This window comes from Ctenopharyngodon idella, chromosome 13 (genome assembly GCF_019924925.1).
Source record: "Ctenopharyngodon idella isolate HZGC_01 chromosome 13, HZGC01, whole genome shotgun sequence".
Lineage (NCBI taxonomy): Eukaryota > Metazoa > Chordata > Actinopteri > Cypriniformes > Xenocyprididae > Ctenopharyngodon > Ctenopharyngodon idella.
This window is the reverse complement of record NC_067232.1, coordinates 10,868,396-10,886,671: the sequence shown is the minus strand read 5'-3', so window position 1 is coordinate 10,886,671 and position 18,276 is coordinate 10,868,396. Positions and strand designations below refer to the sequence as shown.

General features: G+C 36.8%; 1 protein-coding gene across 7 annotated transcripts in view; it reads left to right on the top strand.

Moving 5' to 3' along the window:
* Positions 1-18,276, top strand: part of kcnq5a (potassium voltage-gated channel, KQT-like subfamily, member 5a) — a 124,084-nt gene that overhangs the window by 69,698 nt on the left and 36,110 nt on the right. The gene's annotated exons all lie outside the window — the stretch shown is intronic.

Here is an 18,276-nt window from a genome sequence, read left to right as displayed (position 1 = left end):
TGACATTTTCAGTGCGTGAGATTGTCCTATTTTGTTGTTGCTGGTGTTCTGGCAGTCTGTCCTACACCGTTATGCCGGAGCGTGAGCTCTTGAAGCTCTGCCCTCTTCTTGAAAGGGGGCCTGGAGCACCAGCTCATTTGCATTTAAAGTGACACACAAAACAACACATTTTTGCCCACCCCCCAAAAAGTGGCAATTTTAACATGCTATAAAAAATGATTTGTAGGGTATTTTGAGCTAAACCTTCACATACACACACTGGGGACAACAGAGGCTTATTTTGGATCTTGTAAAAAAGGGGCTTAATAGGTCCCCTTTAATATATATTATTTAAAATATAATATTAATTTATATACAGGGTTGGGAGGGCTACTTTTAAAATGTATTCCACTGCAGATTACAGAATACATGCCGTAAAATGTAATCTGTATTGTATTTTGTTAGGTTACTCAAGGTGAGTAACTGGGATATATGGACACTAAGCTCAGCGCTTCAATAAGGTAATTGAACAAATAAGCAGGCAAAATAGCTATAACTAAACTATACCCAAGTCCCTTTCAGGCAAGTCGTTTCAAACGCCCCTTTTAAACGCCCCTCTGGCAGTTATTTCAGTCATGCAAATGCAGCTCCTATCTCTTTGAATGGAGAAACATCAAATTCTCCAAAGCTGTTCACCATGCTTACGATTAAATTTCATTTATGAAATCACCAATGAAATCTGACAACTGTCTCATAAATTTTGTTTCTAAATGCTCCAATCATGACAAAAATCAGGCTGAACCAGCTAATGCACATGTGCAGTCCTAAGCACGCGTCTCAGAACACCTGCTGTTTCTATAGCAACTGGAGCTTCTAATGGCAGCTGCAGTGACGCAATGACTTTAGCAATTGCCGATTGACTCTTTTACTTAGTAGGCGGGACTTATTTTGCCATATTGCACATTGCACTTTCTTCCATTCATAGTAATATGAGTGCACCGTCTTTGTATATCTGAAGTCTTTGACTATACAAAACAATCAAAGTCCTCTTAAGAACGGCTCATTCTGAGATGAAATATCCTGAGACAGAATAAAGAATATAGACAAGCCGTACATTGTCTTGTATTAACTGGATTCGTCTTTTGTCTGTCAAAGCAACAGTTTCTGTTAAGCTGTATGAATAACAGCGCCCTCTGTCTACTCGTAGGAATTTAACACACATCATAAGAGAGTGTTTCACTGCTGCTCAAATGCACATCACATCGGAAGCCTTTCCAACTAAAAGAACTAAATAGTAAATAAATTATTTTAAAATAAAATAAGTAATCCCTTTAGTGATCAAAAACTATTTAAATGTAACTGTAATCTGATTACCAACAATTTTACCTGTAACTGTAACTGAATACTGTTAATCATATTTTGTATTTTAAATACATAACACCATTAGGGCTGCAACAAACGATTATTTTGATAATCGATTAATCTATCGATTATTATACTGGTTAATCAGTATGCTTTGTTCGATTATTCCACTAGCAATTAGTTAAAATACTGAGTTATACTTGAACTAATAATTAAAACAAGGAAATCACTTCAGCTTTTGAAAGTGTATTTTTAATGAATTTGTTAAAAATACTGTTACGTACTGTGTTTTTATTATGTCTGGGAATTGTAATAACTTTTTACAATTTTTTTTTAAGTTAAAATATGAATATGTAATATTGTGCAAAAATTTCTGAAAAATGCTCCTCTAGATTTCTTTTTTTTTTCTTTTTGTTATTCTTTTTATTATTTTTTTTTTCTTTTTCTTTTTATCGTTTGCACCAGACTTTGCACTATGCACTCCGAAGCAGCGTGTCTTCTTCTATTGGATTCGATCCGGGAGGGCTGCGTTACAGTATTGCGTTACAGCCCCCCACTGGTCAAACCGCGTTATTGCAGGCCCTTCAAATAGATCATATGAGATCAAAAGACTATTCGACAACAAAAATATTTGTCAACAATTTTTTATTGTCGATAATGTTGACTAATCGTTTCAGCCTTAAACACCATTACATGCATTCCGTTACTCCCCAACCCTGTTTATTTCTATTATATTAAGTAAAATTATATTGTATGAAATTAGAAAGTATGGCAATGCATAGTCCTATTTATATTTATTTTTGAACCCTTTATCTGCATGACTCGTGTTTGAAGTTGCCATTTTGAAGTTGCCATTTTGTTTGAAGTTGCTCAGTGTGTATAGTGAGCAGTGAGCACTGCGTAGGGACATTGTGAATCGGAACGCTGCTTCTCATGTCTCGCTCAGCTAATTGCATTATGCTGGGTTCAGTGATATTGATACTAATGTGAGCCCTGTTATAAATAAGCTCCATTAAATTAATTGCTTGCTCCTGAATGAACTTCATTTTCATTGTGTTTTGCTGGAGGTACAGATGTTGGTGAGAATCTTGAGCATTCGGCACAATGTAAAAAGCCACATTTGCACTAATGACTGAACCCTGAGGACTCACTGTTATTACTTGCAATTTCGAATCAGCCCACACACTGTTTGATTGTGAGCTGCTTTTTACATAAGGTGCTAGAAATGTTGTGCTTGCTGAATTGTAATCTAGTGAGGAAAAAACAACTTACTTATTTGTTTACTTATTTGCTACATAGTGAATATCACATAGTCCAACACAAAAATTAGTGTTTTTGAACACAGTCTCTGACAGTGTTTTGTATTTTTTTCCAAATTATAGAAAAAATTCAAAAAATTGATTTAGACTGAGATGCATTTTTTTTCTGCCTGTCTGATCAAACCGTAAGTGAAATGTTTTAGGATTTTGATTTGTAGAGACTGATAAAAGTAGTCAGGTGTGTCACCGCTCAGGTGCAAACACTCAGCATCTGTGGAGATTTTAGGGCCTTCCTTTAGGACACTGAAGTCCCAGGAAGCTACGGTCTGGTCTCAGAGAGATATAAGCCTATTAATCCTGCAGCAACAGAGCTGTGGTATTGTAATGTTAGTCCTGAGAGAAGCCACTTTATCTCTCTCTCCATTTCCATGCCCAGCAGGTAGATTATGCCATACTTCAGTGAACTACTCATTTAGCTGTGAATGTCTCATTTCCTTTTCCTCTTTCTCTTCCATTGTCTTCTCTCTGCTTCCTAACCCTTTGAGGCTTGTGATATTCCATTTACACCGCCTGTCTTATGTTTCCCTTCTGTGCCAAACCTTGTTTCTGACAATTTTCAATTGTTTTTCTCACCACATTCTCTCTCTTGTTTCATATTTCTACAGATATTTCATGCCTGCTTGAGGTCATCTCTTCTTGTCTAGTCTTCTCTGTAAACAAACATTGCATAACATTATCCATTATCTCGCCCAGTCCACAAAGCAAGACCAGCATGTTGCATAACCGGTTCCTTATTCAGTATGTGCTATTTGTGCTGGTACCTCAGGTAAAACCCACCTGCTCAACTTCTCTCATATCTCATTTGAGTTTTTTTTTCTCTTCCCAATGTAAAATTTTATTGCTCAGTGGGTGCTATTTAATAGCTCAGTACACTTAATTGAGTTTTTTCTCTCTCAAGTTCCAAAGGTAACACTTCATAAATGCCAAATGTGAGTAAAAATGGCGTTGGTGGTACATTTATTATTCAGTCTTGTACATTTATAAGCAAGTGGAACATAATACATGGTTTAAATCAAATTGTACCCTAAATGTAAAAATCTTATTTAGCATTTTTTATTATTATTGTGTGTTTTACTATACATTTACATTTTTACTATAATTTTACATTAGCATAATATCACATTGACTCTCCAAATTAATGCAGAAACAAAATAAAGACTGTCTATTTTAAATATGTGTTTATGTGTTTTATGACGTTTACTTAGTACTAGGGGTGTGACGCGATATTAAAACGTGACAATATTTCTTGTCGAAGTGAAAAGCTGTCGCATGATATCAGCATGACTGAGTTGAGTTTGTGGCAAAACATTTTACAGTGCTTGCTTTATATTGTTCTGTTTTTTTTTTGTTTTGTTTTTTTACTGCATATGTTAAAGGAACACTCCACTTTTTTTGAAAATAGGCTCATTTTCCAACTCCCCTAGAGTTTTACCTTTTTTCGAATCCATTCAGCCGATCTCCGGGTTTGGCGGTACCACTTTTAGCATAGCTTAGCATAGTTCATTGAATTTGATTAGACCGTTAGCATCTCGCTCAAAAATGACCAAAGAGTTTCGATATTTTTCCTATTTAAAACTTGACTCTTCTGTAGTTACATCGTGTGCTAAGACCGACGGAAAATGAAAAGTTGCGATTTTCTGGGCCGATATGACTAGGAACTATACTCTCATTGCAGCGTAATAATCAAGGAACTTTGCTGCCGTATCATGGGTGGAGTGTTCCTTTAATTCATATTTAGAAAGTAGAACTGAAGTGACATTCATTACAAGATGATTAGTTTAGGGCTGTCACGATTCCTCGATTAAATTAGAGTTAAATAAATACCGGAAGTGGCACATTCCATGGACGAGAATGCATGAACCAAAAGAAATAAAAATAAAAATAAAAGAGAATGCACAAACCGCATTATTAGATGTTTTGATGTCCAGTTCACATGTTCTTGTTCAAAAAAATACTGTGGCTGTAGCATTTCCCAAGTTACCAAATATTAAAGATTAATGGACATTTGAATGAAATGTTGTTTGGCCAATATTAAACAAGGATTTGATCATGTTGAAAGTGTAACAACAACAATCACCAGGCAGTTGTTGTAATACATAATGTACATAAGTTGATTGAATATTATGTATTATTTTGTAATATTTCATTATGTATTTTAAGTGTTGTTCAATAAAACCATAAAATTACTAGCTTTTTACACTATATGTAAACAAATTGTTATTGCCTCGTTATTATTTTATATGTTTTTAAAGTCATTCTAAAGGGTATTCACTTAATTCTATTTTTTATTACCACAAAAAAAAATATATATATATTATCCGATTACTCAATTTTCAAAATAATTGACCAATTACTTGATTACCAAAATAATTGTTAATGACAGCCCTAGATTAGGTAAATTAAGTCAAATGCACCTGCATTGTTTTGCATTTTGTGACTATTTTTCCAGTCATATTTTGTCATTAAAGATTTCTTAAATATAGTGTTTCTTTAAAACATCATCTCATTCTCATGAACCCAATATTGTGTATCGTGTATCACACCCCAACTAAGTATTATGAATGATGGACAGTATCACTGATACTGCACACACACACGTAGAAAATGATATACTTGTTCAGTATGATTTTCTCAATTCACCTGCCGTTGGACAGTGTGACAAAAAGTCGATTTTGGACCCTGATTTCATTTATTTTTTTCCTCTTAAAAATTTATTTTCAGAGATAAATTTGACAGTTGTTGACAAAGTCATCATAGTATAAAGCTATAAAATGAATATAGGTAATATAGTTCTAATAATTTAACCCTTAGACGTAGTTGATGAGAATATTTTCGTATCTTGTATCTGAGCAGAATTTGTGGCATTGTTGAGATCTGCTCTTAAAGCTGAGATTAGTAATTTGTCTTTCCTATGGGTTACTTTTGTTTTGAGAATCAAATATCAGGGTGTTTTATCCTTAAACATGTTGCATACTAATTCTTATGAGTAGAATTTGAAGCAAATAGAACCTCAACCTGCACAACAAAGAAAAAACATTTTCCACGTTTGTGAAAGTATTTGCTGTGTCACTCTTACATAAAGAACAGAGTACTGTATATATGTGCATGTGCGAGAGAGTCAGGGCTGTAGGGGTGATGCTTGCAGTATTGATCAGTGAGGATTTGTTGGGAAGGGCAAACAGCTGTGATAGATGGCCGTGTTACAGAGGTGTGCTGTTCCCTGTGGCTCCTGTTTGGGTGGGTCTCCGCACAGCCCTTAGTCTGCTAATGAAAGCAGATGCTACAGTGAACAGGTCAGTGCTGGATCAATGGCCTCCACACTCAGGAAATGACACAAATCAATCTATGTCAAATCTGCCACTGAATAACACTACCCAGGAGACGGTGATAGGGAAAGAGAGTGAGTAAGAGTGTTTTTGGATTCTTAATATAATTTTTTTCCCCCTTTTACTTTGTCTGCTTGTTTGTTTTTTATCTTCTAGTTCCAATCTGTATGCCTCAGCTCAGCAAGTCTTGTAAAAAGGGTAAAGATCACTCAAAGATCACACAGAGCCTAACAAAGACACGTGCCCATGCTGAGTTTGGGACACTACAATTATAATAAAATACAAATAATAATAATAAATATGAAAGTTGTTGTTGTTGTTGTTGTTGCATCCTTACAACAACAATTATTTTGACATATAATAAAATTGTCTATTGACCTTTTTTTCTTGTTTTAGGGATAAATTTAACAATTTAGTAAGTTTATGGTTAAAACAAGCTATAAAAAATATGTTATCTTCATCTAACGACCTAAAACATCAGTCAGAAGGAATAAGAAAGAGATAATATGCAGGTCATTAGGAAATAATGAACCCCTGACAGGGTGATTAGGCCCACAACGCAAAGTGGACATAAAACCAGTACTGTGTAGAAAATTGGTTGCCAAGGACATCAGTCAATTATTCATCTCAGCGGTCATTATACAAAAATATTTGGTGCAGAATACCACAGTTGACCAATCAGAATCAAGTATTCTAGAGAGCTGTGTGATACTTGAAATGTAGGACTGGCACCACTCACACCCTGTTCAGCAGAATCCTGTCTTCAGTCAAGTCCTGTGGAGCTCTTTTCCTTTTAATAATTAGGATGACAAATCTTTCCACACCTTGATTATGGAGTGGGGGTTGTGCAGAGATCTTATTGTATTATCTAACCATATGTTTGCTTGTCAAATTTAGATTATACCATAGCCATTTCCATTTTATTTCTCAGGGAACAATGAGTTACAGGTCATTGCAGGTGCTGTTTGGCATTAATAATGTATTGTGTTAACCTAGATGCAGTGGGGTCCGAAAGCCAGAGAAAATGTGGGATTTAAATTTTAATTTAAGGATTAAAAGAGCACAGGGTGTCCAGACATGTTGAACTTTTAACTTGACACGGCATGAGAAGCTGAAAAGCAGATGAGGCGCAACAGTCAAGGAGGCCTGTTTAACGCATTAGCATGTATGTTAAGATTGAAAACAACGTTTGCTCTTTTCCATCACCACTAGGCTAGGGCGAACAAAGTGCAAGAATTTATATTAAAATCTATATTATTTGACATTCATAACATGAGCGAATCTTCAAAAAGATAAGAATAGCTACTCACCAATAGCAGATTACAAGAGGACAATACATCTTTTGTTATCTTCTGAGCTGTTCGTATTTAATAGCTCTCCATTATGATCGCTGTTGATGAGGAGTTTAATATGATTGTCATTTGCTAATGCGTGCCGTACCTGAGGATGCAATTGACTCCTCCCCGATCAAGACCATCATTTATAGGCACATTAAAACATTTTGTTTTTTAGGTTTTTAATGAGTTTTTATTTTTAATGAAAGTAACACAGAGTAAAAACAAGAAAATCATTAGGAAATCCTTCTGTTGGAGCTATAGCCCCAGCAAGCCCCGGCCTGGCGCTGACACTGTTTATGACACTATTTATCTTATAAAAATATTTATTTATTTGTTTGAAAAATTATGTGCTGCACTATATTGTGACACCATTACCCACACAAGACCTTCTGCTCCATACAGTACATGTTCACAAGCATCAGACCATTACCCCATATGTTAACCGTGAAATACTTGCACTGCAAAGCTGAGGGATGGATAGGAACACTTTCAGAACGATATCGTTTTTATGTTCAAAAAGAGAGAGGTGTGCATGTCTATGAGATGGAGGGAGAGAGCTTGGATAGACAAGCTCCCTGGCTACTGTATCCTTACATGGACAACGTCAATATAAGCTTGACAGATTTGGCCCATCTGCTTTTTCTCAAAATATCATTAATGCCATAAAAAGCCAGAGGTACATGTGAGCGTTTGTATAGACATACGTCTGGAACTGAGTGTGTGTGTTCTGTCATTCTGCTACTGAGTGGAAACTCTTTTACGTGCAGATAAGGCTGGAAAAACCTCATCAGCTGTTTTAGTTTTAGAGATTTTTTTTTAGTTTTAGTCATAATCTTCTCATGTTAATACAGCTTTGTGTCAGTATAGTTTTGTTGTTACCCAACTAGCTTTTCATGTGCTCGTATGATGCTTGTGGTTTCTCCAGTGATGAAAATCCCCCTCTGATGCGGCAGATTTACTGCTGCAGCCGGGGTGAAAATTAACCCCAAGTCTACAATAGAGTTTCGGCACACTGCTTGTAAACAGTCCAATTAAAGCAAGCTGTGGAGAACACTTTAGTGGGTTCTGCAGTGACCCGATCCATTAGTAAAGTGTGAAGACCCACCAGGAGCGATATTGCAGTTGAAGAAAGAGAAAGTGAGACTGAGACTGTGATCATAGGCAGCATTCAAAGTTGGCCGGTACTCTCCATAATGAAGATTGGCACGTTTTAACTGTATTCTATAGGTAAGTATATATATGACGAGTTCAGATGCAAAAGCCGCTAAACGTCACCTCTGTCAAAAATGAGATGCACATGCTCTCTGCACATAGTATAAGTTCATCAAATACTTCCACTTCAAATCTGCTAAATCCCAGCATCAGCCCATTCAGAAATACCTGTTTGTTGGCAGAAACCGCTAAAAGCCACTTCCCATTGTCAGCAAAAACCTCTAAGTCCACAGAAGAACCAATCGGAAGATGCAAATCGAATCATATGATTTCAAGATGAATGACAATGTGCGTATAAGCTACATTTCAATTGCCGAGCTGCAAGTTTTTATCATGTTTTGTCCATCGATACAGTGGCAATGACAGGATTTCACTAGTAGGAAGTAAACACAACTATGTCTTGTTGTCCAAAGGTTTTTGCAAAAAAAGCACACATGGACTTAGCTGGTTTTGCAGCAAAAGACAGTCAAATTTGTTAAATACCAATGAATTGACTAAAGTGACATTTTTGAAAATAAGGCATTTCAATAACTGACTAATAACCTTTTCATTGCCATTAAAGTGAAATTACTGAACCTAAACATGGGAGCCTGATAAAAAAAAAAAAATGCTCATTTAAAAGAAAAGATGTCAGATGGACTTTTGCAATGGAACTCTTCATATATATGTTGTATATACCCTGTTAGTAGTACGCTACCTTTCAAAAGTTTGGGGCAAGTAAGTTTTTTTTTTTTAAAGAAATTAATACTTTTATTTAACAAGAATGCATTAAATTAATCAAAAGTGACAGTAAAGTTGTTCTTTTGATCTTTCAATTCATCAATGAATCATGAAAAAAAATTATCCAGGTTTCTACAAAAAATATTAAGCAGCACAACTGTAATGATAATAATAAATTTTACTTGAACACCAAATCAGTATATTAGAATGATTTCTGAGACTCATGTGACACTGAAGACTGGAGTAATGACTGCTGAAAATTCAGCTTTGCCATCAGAGTGTTGACCATACCGTCTTAACCTGAAATCTACACACCACGGAAAGAGAGAGTGCGTGTGTGAGTGAAAAGCTTCCTTCTTGAACATGCATTAGCTTCATTTATGCTATAATGACTCTTTCTCTCCTCTTATCCCTCCTTCAAGCACGTCTTGAGTTCTTCCTGGATTATTTCTAATTTACCTGTGTGAACCAGAGGAAGCATGTCAGCACAGACAGCCGTGACAGAGTCTTTCCTGTGAACATTTGTGTTTGAGCACATTTGTGTGTTTAATGGAGCTAGTGGAGCGGGACCGCCAGCAGCGGCAGTAAGTGTGGGATTTCATGGTGTGGTTGAACTTTCTGGGGTGAATGAGTTCAAAGTGTTTGTAAATGATGGAGATTTCCATCTGTCTGAAGAAGTCTTATTGAGGAACAGAAGATCTCACTCACTAGCAGCTCAGTCCTTCACCTCTTGTTTGCCTAAATGATTTCTTATATATAGTCTGTCCTTGTGAATCAGCTTGATTTAGTCTTTAATATGATTTCTATTTTGCAGTTTTTTTCTTCTATGATAGCATTGGTTTAGAGCTGTGAAAAGCATCCATGGAAGACAGAGGGAATGAAATATATAACTGATGAAAAGAGGCACAGACAAGAGAATGTCTAAGGAGTGGAGTGAGTTTCAGTAGATGGGTAGCTGCTTGAGAACAGGTGAATTTGAGTTTCCTCTCCACTTTTACAGTTCAGTGGCTGCTATAAGCTCCTTTTGGGGTCCAGACTAATGTGGAAGTGCAGGGACATCATGCAAGACTGCCTTTTTTTTTTTTCTTCTGTGTATCTCCACAACACAGTAAGAGTCACGCATTGCTCAGCGCATGTCTTGAACTGCAGAGTAAATATCTGTAGAAGCATCTGTTCTTTTGTCTCATTGCATGTATATTTTGGTAGTTGACATGGCTTGTTACATTACATAAAATATATACTTTCCCTAATACATTTATTTAAATTAATTATTGATAAAAAAAACTTAATAAAAACTAAACTCTGTCCCTTGGTTTTCTAATTAGCTAGACATCTCTTTAGACTTTTTAAACTTGCTCTTTTGATTTTTGAACTTTTTCACTCCATTTTCTTTTCTTTTTGTCTTTTTGTGATAGTTTGCACTGTAGGACACAAGCTGACATCTGGTTAGCACCAGCAACTGTAGAGCAAGATTGAGAGAATGAGACCCACTGAGGTAGCAAGAGAGAACTGTAGAGGCCGTTTGGTGTTTGATGAGAACCTGCTGCTGTTTCCTTGTATGCCAGGAGCGTTTATGAACCCTGTCAGCTGCTAGAGCTCACCAGCTTCCCCTGGTCTGGATCCTGTTAGTGCAGGATTTGTGCTCATCACATGGAAAACAGCTTGTGCCGATTCCTCCCACTCCTCCTAATGGTACCCAAAAGGGAAAGGAAAGGAAAAGACAGGGAGGGAGAGAAAGAGAGTGAGCAAAACGTCTCCTGGCCCACACCTTCAAAGCCAAGCTATGCTGCATCATGGAAATTTGGCCCCGTTTCCCCAGCCATGCGGGTGACGTTCACTACACATAAGAATCATTACACTAAATCTCCTTTGTGTACTTTCATTTCTCCTTCTTGTACTCTAAGAAATAGGGTAGCTTATTTGACTACCAGTAACAGTTGCATCTTACAGCTTATGTAGCAAATTATACAAAAACAAGTTGCTTTATAAAGTAAAAAAAAAGAAAATGAAAACTTTGTGTATACAACCAGATAACATCTCCTTCAAAGCTAATGTTGGGCTTGTACTATATTAGTTTTCTACCTTTAATACGTAATAAGAGAATGTACGCATAACTTTTTTTAAAGACATATTTTTGATAAAATAGTTTGGATGCTCTGAAATTATGCTCATTTCTTTTTTATCTTTCTGTCGATCAAAGAATCCTGAAAAAAATGTATCATGAGTTCCACAAAAATATTAAACAGCACAACTGTTTTCAAAATTGCTGAATGATAATAATAATAATAAATGTTTCTTGAACAGCAAATCAGCATATTAGATTAATTTCTGAAGGATCATGTGACACTGAAGACTGGAGTAATGATGCTGAAAACTCAGTTTTGCATCACAGGAATAAATTACATTTTAAATATAATAAAATAGGAAAAAGTTATTTTAAATAATTTAAATCTAATTAAATTATCTAAAATTATTTTAAATTATGATAATGTTTCACCTTTTTATTACAGAATTCTTTTTATTCACTGTTTTTGATCCAATAAATGCATGCTTCGTGAGAATGAGATGCAAACCCCAAACTTTTGAACAATAGTGTACATAACAACACAAGAGATAATAACTGAAAGTAAGAAAAGCAAAGACTTACATACTGTATATTACACATTATATGCCTACAGCAACAACATACATGCAACATGAAGGCACGATTTAGTAATGACCATCAACAATGACCGTCATAATCTCAACGAATGGTTATTTGAGTGAATGATTGCAAATGATTATTTTCTTTCTATTATTTAAATGATTAAGTGTTTCCATTCACTTCAGTGAACTTTAGCTGGATGCTTTCGGGGCTTGGATGCCTTTGGCTGTCTTGTGTTTTGTTAAGTAGTTGCTTAGAAATAAAACAGCGTGTTTCATCTAACCGATCAACCTTGTAAGATACTTGAGTAGATTGTATAAACAGCAGGATTAGTTAATAGACTTTTGGCAGGGGAACATCCTGTCTGTTCCTGCTCCCTGTCTTCCTTAAGACAAACTGCTGGAGGCGGAACAGGGTGGCACGGCGTAGCTCATCCTCATCCCCACACTCCTCCCCGGTGAAGTGAGGCTCCAAAAGAAACCCAACTGCTGTGGTGTCTGGGAGCCTGCAGTTACGACAGGGCTGTTTGAACTTTATGGGCTTACAGTACATTGTGTTTTATTTGTCTATAAGGAAGAGATTAGGGAACTGCCTCCCTCTGTAAAAGTGCTGGGAGGATTTGTAGTTGGGAGCTCCGCTGATATTTGTGGGATAATGTGTCCCAAAGCTCCTGAAAAAAGACCTATACAAAGCTACAGTAGTTCACTCGTTTAGAATGTAGAATATAGGAATATTATATTGGATATTATAAAATATAAATATGTTAAACAAGGATATGTGTAACTAATAACTCTATGGACTATTGAACTCCTATTTACACAGCATGTAAATCAGAATGAGCCCAGAACACATGATAATGTTAACAATGTAATATTTTGACACACAGCATTCATTTCTATTATAATCAGGTAGCCTTTCAACTTTAACAAAAGGTCACAAACCTGATTCAGCCTCTGTGTTGTAGCCAAAGCATCATATTGATGCAGCAGTGGCATAATGTGATCAGCTTCAGGACCATGGACAGCAGCATGCTTGATTAGACTGAACATCATGTTAAAAAGACCATCATTTCTCACCTTACAGAGTTTCGGGTGTGTTCAGGCTTTGTGTCCGTTATATCTGATATAATAATAGCTGTATTCTGTAAATGGTTCCATATTTTGTTACTCTCTCAAATCTTTTACTTTGTAAAAAAAAACTGAAACATTTTTTATTATTATTCCAACTTTTCAATTATGCAAAACAGCATGAAAGATTATGCAACGTTAAGGATCTATATCATGTTATATCAAGCACTTTGATACTAAGGGTTATACTCCTAAAACTGAAAATAGGAACAGATTTACAGAAAAGTTTGGGAAGTCTTGCACCGAGATTGCATTTATTTGATCAAAAATACAGTAATATTGTGGCAGTGGAGGCAAACTGCTGTAAAAGTATGTTCAATGATTAATTTTTAAAATTTTGCTTTTTGGTGGTCAAAGGTATGACAATGAATGTTCTTACTTTTGAAGATGGATCCCTGGATTTCTCTTTGATACTCTTCTCAGTGGTTTCTTAAATACTCAAATATGCTTAGCAGTTGATGGTGGAAGAACAGTAGATCAAAGAATTTCATTCATTAAGCATGATTCACAATGGTTGTACAGGAATTGATAAGTAGTTTGTGTATTTGATTATGTTGTCAGAGGCCTGTATGCATGTAGCTGCATTAAAGGGCACCTATAATACCCCTTTTACAAGATGTAATATTAGTCTCTATAGTGTCCCCAGAATGTGTCTGTGAAGTTTCAGCTCAAAATACCCCACAGATCACTTATTATAGCTTATCAAATTTGCCCCTATTTGGTTGTGTGCAAAACACGCCGTTTTTGTGTGTGTCCCTTTAAATGCAAATGAGCTGCTGCTCCCGGCCCGCTTTCCAAAAGAGGGCGGAGCTTTAACAGCTCGCGCTTCGGTTGCTCAACAACAACAAAGCTGGAAAATCTCACGTAGCCAAAATGACGATTGTCAGTAACGGTGTTCAGCCTTACATTGTTTAAACCTAAGTTGGACACTGATGGAGAGACTCCGGAAGAAGTTACAACTTTTAGAATGCATCTGGACGTTTCTGAACGGTTAGTGAATAAATTTATTGAGTTGAGTTGATTCAACTCATCGACTAGCATGTGCCATCATGTTAATCTTTTGTGCAAAACGAGTGTTGAATTGACCCATGTTTGTGTGAAATGACGGCATGGTAACTACACACTACTACAACAACTCTTCCTCTTCTCTAAAGCAGCCCAACATGGCCTCGCCCCCTTTGTTGCGTGTTCTCGGGGGCGGGGTTTATGTAAATTTTAGGGTTAGTGATATCACTAACCCGGGAAGAAGCTCGTTGTAGCCTCTACCAGCCGTTTTTTGTAGTCCTTAAACAGCGAATTCTTTAAAAGAAAATATCTCCCTTTAAGCGTCGTAACTTTGCAGACGTGGTTTATGCTCTAACAGCAACATTACACACTAAATAAAGTTAAAAAAGTAAAATCATAATCAACCACCCCTTTAAGACTTATATCTCAAACCTTAGCAAGCTATTTTTAGGCTTCATCTTTAATCACTTCTACACACTGCTACCTCAAATAGCTGTATAGTCTGTTTGCTAGCAGTTAACAAAGTTAATTAAAAACCCTAATACAATTTGAGAACAATTAAACTCCAACACACTCCGCTTTTCCTGCCAACTCTAAGCATACGCCTGACTGGCCTGTGTTCTTTTTATAGTGCATTCATGGCTCCACTATATTGATATTTCTCAATTATTCTGGCTTCGTTCTAAACCCCTAACCCAAGTTTTAAACGTCTACAATTAATTCAGCCCGAACTGCTTACCAAAATCCATTTAAAATGAACAAATTTCTATTTAAGAAAGTAAGATTGTTTTGACAATCTCACATTGACTTTAAACTGTTCTGACTGTTAGAATGGAATAGAATGTTCAGCATTCAAGAAACTGAAGTGATGACGTCATTGTACTGTTTGCTGAATTGTGATTGGTCTTCTCTCTCGCATCTTTTTGCAACAGTTCATTGCGGATGCAATGAGACCAGTTTTCCGGTTTGGTCATGTGACATTCAACGTATACCCTATTCAACTGAAAATTCAGCTTTGATCACAGGAATAAATTACATTTTACAATATATCCACATAGAAAACTGCTATTTTAAATTGTAATAATATTTCACAATATTGCTGTTTTTACTGCATTTTTTGATTAAATAAATCCAGCCTTGGTGAACAGAAGATACATAGGCCTATTTCAGTTGTACAATTACAATTGTAATGTTTCCAAACTTTTGATAGGTACTGTATTTTCTGCCTTATTCTGTGATTATTCTGTGATTTTTGCATACTGAATTGTAATTGGTCTTGAATGCTACATTGATTGTAACAACTCTTCTGAGCAGCTGACAGAAAACAATACATGTTGCCGTTGCAAGCACTGGTGTTTCCTTCATGAAAAGCAAATCTTTGTAGCTTTTATGCTTGTATGCTAGTATTGAGAACTGGAATTTTCAGAGGAAACAGTTCAGCACCAGGTTAAGATAATAAAATTAAGGTATATCAAGGTTAAGATAACAAAAGTAAGGTATATCAAGACCTGTCTAAGTTTTTTAAGTGAATCGTGTAGTTGCATACAATGCAGTAATGGCCAGTTTTGAGTATCTGCCTCACCTGGGCTTTACGGCAAGCTTTCGTTTCCTATGTCTGGCTTCACTGAACCTGGAACAGCAATGTGCAGTTGTAGATGACAGCCCTAATTATTCCTGACAGGCCTACATTCAGCCAGCCAGAGGAATGCCCAGGCATTTGGCAGACTGAAAAAGAAAAAAAAAATCTTTACTTTAGCTCAGAATAACACAAACATGTACACATATAATGCTGATCATACAGTTAGTACATCCTGTTATCAAATTGGCACACACTCTCACACACAAACACATTGTAGCCTATCTGGAGTGCAAGTAATACAAGCATGTTCCCTTCAGTCTGTCTGATGCTGATCCATCATCCCTCTCACTTTCACATGCTTGAATTCTGCTCAAGAAGGAATTCACAGTCAATTGCTGAAAGAAATGAGGATCCTAGTGTCCTACTATTCCAGTTTTGTCAGTCAAACTCCTTGTGAAAAAGAAGTTGCTTTGTTGTGTTCCGTTTTACGTTTTGTTAGTCCAAGATTAGCTGAAAATACCTGAATTGGAATCTATCATTAGACTATAATATCGCTGTCTGGCTTTCAAATTCTAACATTCAGAGCCCTATATATAACCTGTGGCTTTTATTATGTCAGGGCTGTGACATAATAAAACCCACCTCCTGATTGAGTGTTATGGCTGTCAATAACCCTGGGCTTGTGTGAAGCTCTGGTCAGAGGTCTGAGTTGTGTTCTACAGTCTGTTCCAGCTGCAGTGGAAACAGCAGCCAGTGTCCAGACCTTCCTGTTCAGACAGAGCAGAACCATTAGAGGCTCAAGCCAAATCAGAGCCAGATGTCCACAGGCTATTTGTACAAGCCATTCAATAATTCATAGAACAGCCGTTATAATTCAGGCTGTATTGTGTTGTGGACACTGGATTACTCATGTTATATTTTATATTAATCCAATGGAAAATGTATTGTCATATCCATCTTGTCAGGAACGCAAAAGACTGACCTCTAAACCAGCCAACTGTCTGAATCACAGGTATTTTCTGCCTTATTCTGTGATTATTCTGTGATTTTTGCATACTGAATTGTAATTGGTCTTGAATGCTACATTGATTGTAACAACTCTTCTGAGCAGCTGACAGAAAACAATACATGTTGCCGTTGCAAGCACTGGTGTTTCCTTCATGAAAAGCAAATCTTTGTAGCTTTTATGCTTGTATGCTAGTATTGAGAACTGGAATTTTCAGAGGAAACAGTTCAGTACCAGGTTAAGATAATAAAATTAAGGTATATCAAGGTTAAGATAACAAAAGTAAGGTATATCAAGACCTGTCTAAGTTTTTTAAGTGAATCGTGTAGTTGCATACAATGTCCAGGACCATCCTAATATTTCTCTCTTCTCTTCTCTTCTCTTCTCTTCTCTTCTCTTCTCTTCTCTTCTCTTCTCTTCTCTTCTCTTCTCTTCTCTTCTCTTCTCTTCTCTTCTCTTTCCATATCCTTGATCCTCGACAGTTGATTTTGTGTGGTAGACCGCAACAACGCCCTCTACCATCTCATGTTTGGTCAGACCGAACACACTGCAGGTGGCCAAACTCATGGGGAAATAATTGAAATTCCAACTCTGATCATTGTCTGCCTGAATGCTCCTCAAACCCCTCAGAGCCTGCTTCAAAAACAACACAATCTCACACACATGAGAAAACAGAAACAGGTGTGCAGCCATTATATGCTACTGTACTATTGCCGTCTTTATTATTTCTCTGTTGCATTATAAAACAGCACCACGACAGAACCGCAAGCTGACATTTGCATACAGACGCTCTCATGCACATTTACACGCGCAGACCGCTGAATTGGTAGGTGGTTTCTGTGTTTTGTCTTGCCAATGGAAGAAGGTCCCTGGGGTTCAGAGCTTTGAAAGCTCAGATGTCTGAGTCTGTGGGAGCCTGGCGCTGTGAACACACTGCTCTGAATGCTGAAAGACACATTGTCTGGCCCAAGCGCTTAGCAGAGCACTAGTACCTGCAGCTGTTTGTTCAAAAAAGTCATTCCTTCCTGGTTTAATATTTTCATTTCCCCCCACATGCGCGAGATCCTTCAAATAGCTATGAATGATGTGTCTAGGTGCACGTATAGTGCAAAAGTCTGGGCTTTGCAATGGTCGGTTTGTCGCGTTCAGTGTAGACAGCTTTTAGCTGTTGTGGTGTGACGCGGGCGCGGCGTGGGCGCGATGCGACACGGCAACGGTCGCATCTGGTGTAGATGCGGTGTAAGAAATATTTGAAATTATGAAATTCATGTACATTTTTCTATTCAACTTTTTACTCATTGTTATGCTGATAATATAATTGGTAATGAGAAAAAATATTAAATTAGAAAAGAGGAAAACGGATGCATTTCACTTGTTGAGACAAGACAAGCTAACTACTGCATGTTTTTGTGTTGCTGCTACCGTTTTGCGTGTCTATTGGGTTACAGTAATGACTGTAGCAGAAGCACTTTTCTTAGGCTTATTGTGTGTGCGTGTGTACATTTGTCCATATGCATCTTTAAATGCAATAAACATGTTCTAGTTGAGTAGCACGACACCAGTTTGAGCGTAATAGTTGTGGTCTGCTGTACCACCAGGATATGGAAAGCACTATATCCTGCAATGACTCATAAACTCTGTCACGATCCAGTCTTTGGGG